Genomic DNA, 12,400 nt, shown 5'->3' with positions numbered 1-12,400 from the left:
CCCCCCAGCCCCGCCGATTGGCGGGCAGGGTTGCCGGCACGCCCGGGGATTCCCCTGCTCTCGTGGGGGCAGAAGGCCAGCCCCCGCGAGTGGAGTGTGTGGGAGGGGTTAGCCCGCAACCCCCTCTCCTCTCTAGCTCGGAAATGGCTTTCCAGAAGACTTGGGCCAAAGCTTGGATCTTCAGTGGGTGGGTCTGCGGCCACAGCTGACAGAAGGTGGCTCACAACAACTGTCCTGGGACCAGCTAAGAGGAGAGTCCACAAATTCATGTTTGAATGGAAGCTATACCACATAATAATAATAATAATAATAAATTTTATTTATATCCCGCCCTCCCCAGCTGAGCCGGGCTCAGGGCGGCTAACAACAATCAAATAAACAATCAAATAATGACACATTCTAAAAAAATTTCATTATAAAAATTAGTTAAAATCACATTGGTGGCAACCGATTAAACAAAATTGTCAGGCTGCGCCCTGACTAAAGGCCTGGCGGAACAACTCTGTCTTGCAGGCCCTGCGGAAAGATGTCAAGTCCCGCAGGGCCCTGGTCTCTTGTGTCAGAGCATTCCACCAGGTTGGACATCAATTTCTAAAAATGAGTTGGTAGTTTAAAAATATTCTTATAAAGAAATAAGCATGGGTTCCAGGTCTGAAAAAGTTTAAGGTGTTGTTTTCTGCATTTGAAGTTTGTGAGCTTGGGGAAAATGGATTGCAGATGGGTTTCATGTAAGGTCCAACATACAGTGGTGCCCCGCAAGACGAATGCCTCGCAAGACGAAAAACCCGCTAGACGAAAGGGTTTTCCGTTTTTCAATGCGCTTCGCAAGACGAATTTCCCTATGGGCTTGCTTCGCAAGACGAAAACGTCTTGCGAGTCTTGCAATTTTTTTCACTCCCCCCCTTTTTCTAAGCCGCTAAGCCGCTAATAGCCTTTTAGCCGCTAAGCCGCTAAGCCTTTAATAGCCGCTAAACCGCTAATAGCGCTAATCCGCTAAGCCGCTAATAGGGTTGCTTCGCAAGACGAAAAAACCGCTAGACGAAGAGACTCGCAGAACGGATTATTTTCGTATTGCGAGGCACCACTGTATTCCTCCATTATCTAGCTGACAATTTCATTTCCCAGAAGTTGGAAGAAGCAACAAGGGAATCATCTATCTTGGACCTGGTCCTCACCCACAGTGAGTGGCGGAGCAACCTGCTGCAGCCCCCAGACAGCATCAAAAGGAATGACAGTAAGAGCTGTTCAACAGTGGAATTTGCTGCCAAGGAGTGTGGTGGAGTCTCCTTCTTTGGAGGTCTTTAAGCAGAGGCTTGACAACCATATGTCAGGAGTGCTCTGATGGTGTTTCCTGCTTGGCAGGGGGTTGGACTCGATGGCCTTTGTGGTCTCTTCCAACTCTATGATTCTATGATTCTATGAATGGCCAGCTGAGATTTAGAACAAGAAGCACATTGGGAAACTATATCCCTTGCTTGGGCCAAGGGAATAGAAAACTGTTTTGCCAATGCTTTCGCAGGAAGGTGAAAGGTGTTATGACATAGTATAGGATCAGAAAAGAGAGAAAAGGCAGAAATGTCCCCCAAAGCCGCATCTGCTCTTGCATTGCCCTCTGCTAAATACCATGGGTGCGATGTGTGGGAGCGAAGATGTGCAACATAATAAGGGAACTCTCTGTGCTGAAGTAAGGCCTGCAGGGCAAGAAACAAGGAAAACAAGTCAGAATCCAAGGAAGGAGTTATATAAGATATTGGTAAAATAGCAAAAAGGTGATATACATACTGAGTATCCACAATAAGATTGAAAGGTTGAGTAGGAAAGGATTGAAATGCAAGAATCACAGCCGCTAGCTCAGCTTGCTGAGCAGAAGACTGTGGGGGGGGGGTAAATAAACATTTCCATTGTCCTCCCTCCTCCCATGTCACTACCCCCTCTACTTCTTGTTCCATCTGCGAAAAGGGTCAATGCAGAGGGGAGAGGTGTGAGAGACAAGGGGGTAGCCAAAACATAGGTGACCTGTGTCAGAAATGTCAAACCGTCATCCTTTGGAGCGTTAAAAATGATGACACCTATAGACTTCCGGGTTGTCGCCATCGCCGCATGGCGGACTCCCTCCGAGCTCCGGAGGGGGTCTGCTCGGCAGGGGCTGGGTCCTACCGCGCCGGCGACGCGGGGACCCTTAAAAACCACGGGCACGGAGCCCGTGGACATGGGTGACTCGGCTGGCACCGTTAGCGCCCTCCCGACTCGTGAAGGAGCCTTTTTAAAGGCTTCGGATCGGGTGCCGGGGAGCGGCGTGGTGCTTTGAGTCCTCTGCTTTCCCTGCCGAGCGAAGCCGCATGCCATTCGACGGAGAGCGCTGACTTCTTCCATTGGAAATTCGGACTATTAACAACAACCCGTGAGTAATTGGGAAACCGGGTTCAAAAGGAGAAAAAAAGAATTTTTTTTCGGATTCGGCACGAGCGGGGGTGATCTAAAAAGGAAGTCAGTCCCCCCCCCTACTGTAAACATTCTAAAACAAGGACTGGGTAACCAAGGTCGAAAGAGAAGCATACTCTTGACAAAAATCATTAATTCCACGATGGGAAATTACAAGAACTGTGCTGGAGGAGAAGAGTGGAGGGTGAGAAGGAAAATGTAACCCCCCCTGGGAACCGGGGCGATTCGCAGAGCCTGGCGAAGAGAGACGGAGACTTTGACAGCTGTCAAAGTAGCTGTCAAAGTTGGAGAATATAAAGAGGACTTTGTTAGGAGGACTTTGCTGGTTAATTTTGTTACAATTTGATACAATATGGATATAAACTGTCGGAAAATAAGGAACAACAATTTGACTTTTGGATTAGAGGATACAAAGTTATTACAATTCCCCTAGAGGGGTTTCGGGACATTACAAAAACGGTCGTAAGTGGAAAAATACTCTTGGATTCGTACAGGACTTGTTATCTTCTGGGAAAGCTGCAAAACTGAAATAGTATTTTGTCTACAGAGGTGTTTACATTAAAGGAGACAATAGAATTTTCTATTGAAGAAAGGAAAGGACGCGCTAGCAATGATACAGATGCAGATTAAAGAGAAGACTTTGAGATTCAGAAATGTTCCAGAAGAGGAGAAGGAGGATATTTGGAAGAAGATGATTGAAACTTTAGCAAAGTGGCTACATTTACAGGAAAAAGACATAATAGAACAGACAGAGAAAATCTTCAGAGTGAACTCAAGAAAAGCAAAAATGAACAAATGGCCGGCAGACTGCATCATTGTATTCACATCGAATTGGATGAGAGATAAGATCCTCCAACTAAAGAGTAAGAACAAATTAACCATAGATGGAAAGGAAATAATAATTTTACGAGAAGTCCCACCTAGGCTGATAAAAAAGAGACAGCAATTCCAATTTCTAACAAAAGCATTAAAGGCCAAAGCAATATCTTTCAGATGGGAATACCCAGTGGGGATTTCCTTCAACTTCAAAGGAAAAAGAAGACGATTTGAGACATTTGAGGAAGCAGATATGTTTTGGAGGAAGTATCGAGGAGAATTAGGAGGTGGGAAAAGTGAAGTAAGAAATGAGGAAGGAAGAAAGGGAGAGCTATCGGATGAGGCGGAAGAAGAAGAAAAAGCTCAGCAAAGGGTGGAAGGATAAAGAACTACGCCAGTGGTTTGATATTGGCAATCAGACCAATAACTATTACAAAACCCCTCTCCTTTACCACTGCAGATAACGTAAACTCTTTCCATTAACTTTAGAATTTTTTAACTAATAAATAATGAAATTTAAATTGTTATCATGGAACGTGAATGGTCTAAATAATAGGAGGAAGAGGCAGAAAATAGAACGTATCTTAGAGAGGCAGAAGTGGGACCTTGCTTGCTTACAAGAAACCCACATCAATACTAAGCATAAAAGACTATTGGTAAAACCAAAGTTAGGGGAAGAATTCATCGCATCTGATGTAAGAAAAAAGAGGGGGGTTGTAATGTATGTTAAAAGCAAATATGAACCGGAATTGATATATGAAGACAAAGAGGGGAGGATTATAATAGTCAAAATGTTGAAATCAAACCTTTATTAGGCATTATGCAAATAAAAACCGTAAGAAAGAAAATAACATGTAAAAGCCTTGAAATATATATAAAAAGGCAGCAGTTGGTTACAATCATATATATATATATATATATACATATAAAATCAGTGGTTTTCCTTGTTAACCTGCTCCTTGGAGGACTGCAGCCAAAAACTCGGCTACCCCCGCCGTTACCCTTTGGTCAACGTCAGATAGGCAGAATCCCACACATTCACCTTGCTGGGGTTCCAGACCACCCAAAAGAGGGGACAGCACGCGTTGACGGAGCGTACTGTACAATGGGCAATGAAAGAGAATATGCTCTACAGTGTCCGGGACATTCATAGAGCATCTGCAGAATCTCTTGTTTCTAGGGATGTTTTGATATCTTCCCCAGACAAATGCTGAGGGAAAGACGTTCAACCGGGCCAGCATAAAAGCCCTACGTTGGGCTGGGATTATTAATTTAGTGACGTAATTGACTCTGCTATCTAAGATATTTAAATCATAGAATATGGGGGAGCAAGTTTTGTTTACAGCTGCCATAATATTTTGTCTCTCCACATCCTTTAGTCTAGCTAGGATATTATGGAAAATGTATTGCTCATTAGAATTATACAGGGACTCCAGCTCGATGCCTAAAGATTCAATCTTTTTTTCGAGGTACTGATACCATCTTGATTTATAGGAGTCTTTGAGCAGATCAGCGAGCAGGCTTGATGGAGAGCAGCGAAAGTGGCAGCGTAACCAGTACTTTATTGAGGTGGACCAGGCCCAGTATTCCATTGTGTGTATGCCTATTTCTGCACACATTGTTTCATATTTGATCGCAGCTGGGAGTCCAAGAATACGTCTCAGAAAGCTGGAGTGAATCTTATTTAAATCACTGTTATATGCTTGAATCCATAGCGGGATTCCATAGAATATCTGGGCTTGCACTTTTGTTTGGAAAATCTGATTGGCCGCAGGAATAAATTGATTACCTTTCTGATAATAAAAACGGGCAACTGCTGATGAGGTGCACTTTGCCTGTTTTATGGCATTTGTGCGATGACTTGCCCACCCTAGATTGCTCTGGAATAAGATTCCCAGATACCTATAGATTTTTACTTGTTGGATTTCTTGCCCTCTTATTTTCCATTTCTCTAGTTTCCAACCATTTGAGAAGACCAAAATTTTTGTCTTCTCGTAATTTATAGAGAGTTTATTACATTCGCAGTAAAGGGTCAGAGAAGATATAAGACGTTTCAGACCCAAGCTCGTTAATGATAGTAGGACTGCATCGTCTGCGTATAATAAGAGAGGAACTGGTTTCTGATTAAGTTTAGGGGCATGTGATTCTATTTTTTGAAGGTGATCTGGCAAGTCTGATAAGAATAAGTTAAATAGAAAGGGGGCAAGAATACATCCTTGTTTTACCCCTTTCGAGATTGGGATGTCTGATGAAAGATGACCTATGGTGTTAAGTTTGACTTGACAGACATTGGAAGAGTATAGATTTTGTATTAGAATCAATAAGCGCTGATCAATTTTTAGTTCTGCGAGTTTCCTCCACAGCTTTGGGCGGTCAATTGAGTCGAATGCACCACGAAAATCTACAAAAGCAGCATATATCTTAGATTGCCTTTGAGATCTATATTTTTCAACCAAATGCATAAGTATAAGGCAGTGGTCTAATGTAGAGCAACCTTTAGAGAAACCTATTTGTTCTTTCCCTGGTAAATTTAAATTTTTCATCCATATAAGGAGTTTGGATAGGAGGTGCTTAGCGTAGATTTTCCCTATCACTGATAGTAAGCTTATCGGTCTGTAATTCTTTGGTTCTTTTGGGTCGCCATTTTTAAAGATTGGGATAATTATTGATCTTAACCATATCTCCGGTATGATCCCATCTTTGTCTATGAGAGTAAACAATTGAGCTAGGGGTGCTGCCCACCAATCTATATAGGTCTTAAATAATTCTATTGGTAGACCGTCTGGCCCAGGCGATTTCCCCGATTTGAAATTTTTAACTATCTCTCTAATTTCCACTTCTTCTACCCTTGGCCACTCCTGGAGTTTATTGATTTTATTTATAGCGGTCTCATTTCCTTTAAGTTCACTGTGTAGATTGTTAAATACAGATGTAAAGTATTGGGACCATTTGGATTCTGCAATTGGTGGTTGGGTTAGTTGATTTTCGGCTTTCAGTCCTCCGTACACTAGGTTCCAGAACGCTTTGTTGTTTTTACTCTGAATTGAGTCAAATAGTTGTAGCCATTTTTGGGTTGCATATTTCTGTTTCTTTTCGGCCAGAATGTAATGATATTTTCTTTTTTCATCGAGATAAGAGGGCTCTAGTTTAATGCGATTATTTTTAAATGTTTGACGCAGTTTTCTTTTTAGCTGGAAACATTCATCGTCAAACCAGGGGCTAGCGCTATGTTTAAGTATCCAACCTTTAAGTGGAGTACTAAGCTCTACAAACATTTGGAAGATTTCATTATAAGTTTTCAGAATATCACTGCAGGGATTAGTGGTCTTTAAATTGGATAATACTTGTTTTCTCAGGTTGGCTGTGAGTTTTTGCCCCACTGCTGCACTCATTTCCTGAGACCATTTTAATTGAGTCATTTGTTTGTATTGAGAAGGTTCTATGATATTGTACTTAGTTATTTTGGTTTCGTTCTTTAAGTTTATAGACAGCGATAGTGGCTGATGGTCGCTTTCAGTACGCATTCCAATTTTGAGGTCCATGATCGAATTTATAATATTATAAGGGGCAAGAATATAGTCAATGACACTGCATCCTCGGGGGGAGAAGTATGTAAACTCCCCGCTTCTATCGCCTTCTGTTGAGCCGTTCACAATCTGCAAATTAAAGTTGTTACATAATTCGAGTAGGCGTAAGCCTTCGTTGTTTACAACCCTATCTCTGGAGAAACGTCCTATTTTCAGGGCATGTGCGATATCATTATCAGTATTCCAATTTAATTTGCTACATAGTTGTTCATTGTTGGTTCCCACTCTTGCATTAAAATCACCTGCTATTATCAGTGAAGCATTTGGGTATTTATCGGTCAAATTTTCTATATAGAAGGTTAGCTGTGACCAATTTTCACTGCTGCTGTTGTTTTTGGTTGGGGGGATGTAGACGTTTACAAGTAGCAAGGTATCGTCTTTTTGTGTTAAAAGTAGAGCTTGTGCAAGTGGAAAGCATTTTTCTAGCTGCTTGATCTCAAACCCTGAGTTGTCTTTGATCATACAACAGAACCCTGCTTTCGGCCGGCCCTTCGTCTTTGTTTTCAAAGCGGGTTTCGTATAGGAGGTGAATCCATTAATTTTAATATCTCTAGTTGACCATGTTTCTTGTAGAAGTATTAATTCAAAATCTTTGAAGAAGTTCATTAGGTCTGGGTCTCCGCCTTTGTTTCCCCACCCTGCAATATTCCAGGACAGTAAGCGTAGAATCCGTTTTTGAGTTGGTGGCTGGTTAACAGCATTTAGTCATTCTAGTTCTGTTATTGAGTCCAGCGAGGAATTTTGTCTTTTGCAAATACAGCCATTTGTCGCTGCTTTCGGTGGGGAGGGTAATGGTGGGTCTTTTAGGGGGGGGGAATGAAGGGAAGCTGCCAAAAAGCTTTATGGAAATGGTAAAGATTTTTGATTTAGTGGATATATGGAGATATAAACATCCTGTTGAAAAGGAGTTCACATATTTCTCAGAACCAAAAAACTCGTATAGTCGAATCAACAGTATATGGATTACTAAGGATATGACAATTGAAGCAGAGAATGCCGAAATATTGCCAAAAACACTTACAGATCACAATCCAGTATCATTAACTCTTAAAGGAAAAGAGGAGAAAGGGGAAAAAATGTGGAGAATGAATGTTTTCTTATTAAAAAACGAAAAAGTAATACAAGGAGCCAGGAAGTTGATGAAGGAATATTTTGAAAACAATTGGAGGAAAGGGACAGATGTTAAAACAGTGTGGGATGCTGGGAAGGCGGTTGTTAGGGGATATTTCATACAACCAAACTCAATAGCATATAAGAATAAAGAAAAAAAGAAAAGGGGGCTTTTAGAAGAAATTAAAAGGAAGGAAAAATTGGCCTATGCAAGCAAAAATAAAGAGAGATTAAATCAAGAAATTAAATTACTGAGAGTAGAATATAATAAAATTATAGAACAGGAGGTAGAACAAGAAATCAAATTTTGGAAATATAAAAAATTTTGAATGGGCAAATAAGCCAGGCAAGATCCTTGCCTGGCAGCTAAAGAAACAAAGAAATGAAAAATTAATAAATAAAATAAAAGTAGAAGAGAGGACAATAAGGGATATGACAGAAATTAAAAAAGAATTTGAAAAATATTACAAAAAATTATATCAAAAAGATGAAGTGCCAATAGAAGAAATAGAGGAATATATAAAGAAAAATAAATTAATAGAGATAGCAGAAGAAGACCATAAATTATTAAATGAACCAATATCAACCGTAGAAATTAAGGAATCAATTCAAAAATTAAAAATAGGGAAATCCCCAGGTCCAGATGGCATACCAGCAGAATATTACATAGAAATGTTAAATGAATTAATTGACCCACTAAAAGAAGTAATAGAGGAAGCAGTAGAGAAGGGGAATATTCCAGACTCTTGGACTCAAGGGTATATAACGCTCCTGCCAAAACAAGGTACAGATTTGGAATCGGTCTCAAATTATAGACCCATTTCATTGTTAAATTCTGATTATAAAATTTACGCAGGATTATTGGCTAATAGGTTGAAAAAAATTATAGGAAAAATAGTACATAAAAATCAGGCTGGATTTGTGGAAGGTAGACAAATAAAGGATAATATCAGAAATATAATAGACATAATGGAATATCTACAAGTAAGAAGAGACAAACAAGCAGCCCTGATTTCAATCGATGCGGAGAAGGCTTTCGACAAAATCTCATGGGAATTTATGAAAAAACTATTAAAAGAATTGTGTCTAGGTGAAAAATTCCAAAAAGGTATAAATGCAATATATAACCAACAGAAAGCAAAAATTATTATTAATGGAGAGTTTGGAGAAGAAATCAACATCTTTAAAGGTACAAGACAAGGATGCCCCCTATCCCCAATGTTATTTATAATAGTATTAGAGGTTCTATTAAAGAAAATAAGGCAGGACAACCAAATAAGAGGAATAGCAGTTGGTGAAAAAAGATATAAGTTAAGAGCCTTTGCAGACGATGTTATGATCACAACAGAAAATCCCCTACAATGTACACCTAGAATATTGGAATGCATAAACGAATATGGCAGATTAGCAGGATTCAAATTAAACTATGGGAAAACCAAAATACTAGTGAAAAATATGGAAGAAAAGGATAAAGTGAAATTACAAGAAATTACAGGATTGGAAATTAAAAAGAAAATAAGGTATCTTGGAATAAATTTAACAACAAATACTATAGACTTAAGTAATGAGAACTATGGGAAAACATGGAATGAAATAAAAAATGACTTGCAAGTATGGGGAAAATTAAATCTTTCCTTACTAGGGAAAATATCGGTAATAAAGATGAACATATTACCAAGGATGATGTTTTTATTTCAAAGTATCCCAATACTAGGAGGAGATAAATGTTTTAATAACTGGAAAAGAGATTTGGCTAAATTCATATGGTCAGGGAAAAAGCCAAGAATAAAACACAAAATAATGATAGATAAGAAGGAGAGAGGAGGATTTGGTCTCCCAGATATGGAGTTATATCACGATGCGGTGGGTCTGACCTGGCTAAAGGAATGGATCAAATTAGATGACTCGGATGTATTGGGTTTAGAGGGAGTAGAGACGAGATTTGGATGGCATGCCTATTTAATAGATGAAAAAGTGAGAGTACATAAAGGCTTCCTAGGGCATATAATCAGAAAATCTATATATAAAATATGGGAGAAATGTAAGAGACTCTTAGAACCGAAAACTCCCTGGTGGGCATCGCCAGCAGAAATTGTCGCAGTGAAAAAATTAAATATGAAAGAAAATTGGGCTACCTATAAAACTGTATTAAAGGAAGAAAACGGAGAATTGGAATTAAAGGACTACACAGAGATTAAAGCTCATATTAGTGATTGGTCCCAATATATTCAAATTAAGTATAGATTAGCAAAAGACAAAAAGTTAGGATTTGAAAAAGAAATATCAAAATTTGATAAATATTTAATACAAGAAAAATCAAAAAATATATCTAAATTGTATAATCTGATTTTAGAGTGGGAAACAAAGGATGAATTGGTTAAAGCATCAATGATTAAATGGGCGCAAGATATTGGGAAAAATATTATGTTTGAACAATGGGAAAAATTGTGGAAAGAAGATATGAAATTCACCATGTGTTATATACTGAAAGAAAATTACCTTAAAATGCAACATAGATGGTATTTAACACCTGAAAGAATAGCAAAAATGAATAAAAACTGTAGCGATATCTGCTGGCGATGTAACACGGGAAAAGGTACCATGATACATATATGGTGGAATTGTTTAAACATCAAACAATTTTGGGAAATAATATATAATGAAATGAAAAAAATGTTTAGATACTCATTTAGGAAAACGCCAGAAGGTTTTCTATTGGGAATTGTACCAGGAAGCCTAAGGGAAGAAGATAAGACCTTATATTTATACGCAACAGTAGCAGCAAGGCTATTGATTGCGAAAAACTGGAAAAGTGGTATAATACCGACAAAAACAGAGTGGCTTGCCAAATTATTGGAGTATTACAATATATCCAAAACAAAGGAAGAAACTGGAAGGATTTCAAAAGAAAAGATAGATAGGGACTGGAAGGTGTTTAAAAGATACTTGCAAAATCATATCGAAAAATCAGAACTCCTATTAGAATAAACAAGTTCCGTTTCAAATACTGATATATCAAATAAGATGGAAAACAATGTGTAATAGAAAAAGAAGTATGAAATTAGGGTAAAGGTGTGTGAAAGAAAGTAATAGAAGTGGAAAGAAATTGTAATTGAGTAGATTGGAAGTCAAACACAAAGGTGGGGTGAAGGGTTGGTGGATGGTGATGGGGAAAGGAACTATTTGTGGGATTGAGTGTAAGTATGTTTGAACATTTTTAAGGATTGTAAGAAATGTATGTTTGCATGCTTGTATATGTGTATTAATGATGAATTTAAATTAAAAAAAAAAGGAAGGGACTGGACGTAAGTTTTTGTTCCTGAACAACAAACCTCTGTAGAGATACCCAGCGGCGTAGCGTGAGTTGTCAGCACCCGGGGCAACGCAAGTAATTTGCGCCCCCTAACCCGGGGCAAGGCAAGTAATTTGCGCCCCCCAACCCCTAACCTGCGAGTTGCCGCTGGCGCTGCCACGCAAACAACGCTGCTTGCCCGGAGGAGGATGGAGGCAGAAGCAGCCGCCGCCTGTGGCTGGGCCGAGGGGATGGCGGCGGCGGCAGGGTGCAGAGGCTGCCCGTGCCCGGCCAGGCGTCGGTGGCGGCGTCGGCGCTGCTGCAGCGGCTGCTCCTCCTGCGAGCAGTGAGCGGAGCGCAGCCACAGCGACGGCGGGGGGCGCGCGTGCTAGGGCGCAAGGCTGGCGGTGGCGGCAGGGAGCCCGACGGAGGAAGGAACTTGTCCCTTCCCTCTGGACTCGCGCCCCCCCAGATGTTGCGCCCGGTGCGGTCGGCACCCCTGGCACCCCCCACGCTACGCCACTGGAGATACCAGATTTCCGAATTAGAACGTTTTCGCAGCTGAACAGGACAAGAAACCTGAGAAAGTGAGGAATAAAAAGAACAAAGGACTGATTACGACATGGAAAGAAAAAAGGGAGGAGCGGTAAAGACCAAGGAAATTAAAGGCCTTTTTTAGATTGGACGTTTGAAGTTAAACATTATTAAAATAAATAAATTAAAAGAAAACCGGCAAGGTGGAACTGGGGAGAAATCTGGCCATGGATTTGAGACCTCCAGGCTGACAACATACAGACTGATGGACATAGGGAATCTAAACCGGGGAAGGGGGGGGGGAGATTTGGAATCCAAAGGCTGTGCAACTATTTTTTGAATCTTTTTATATCTTTTATCTTTTATATCTTTATATAACTCTTGTATATCATTTCATTTTGATTGGACATGTTTTTTTTAAAAAAAAGGGAATTCGTGGAAGGAAACTGTTGATTTATTAGTGTGTGACCTGCTAATTGATTTACGGTCCAATTAGCTCTTTACAGCGGTCCGGCACGCTTCCCACTCAGCGGCGCAATCTGCTTCGTTCCGTCACGCCTAGCAGAGTAAAACACAGCGGCAAACTGTCACGTAGCTTCCGACAAATACACAGAGCACC

The sequence above is a fragment of the Podarcis bocagei genome (assembly GCF_964188305.1).
Source record: "Podarcis bocagei genome assembly, chromosome: W".
NCBI lineage: Eukaryota > Metazoa > Chordata > Lepidosauria > Squamata > Lacertidae > Podarcis > Podarcis bocagei.
This window is presented reverse-complemented; position numbering follows the sequence as displayed.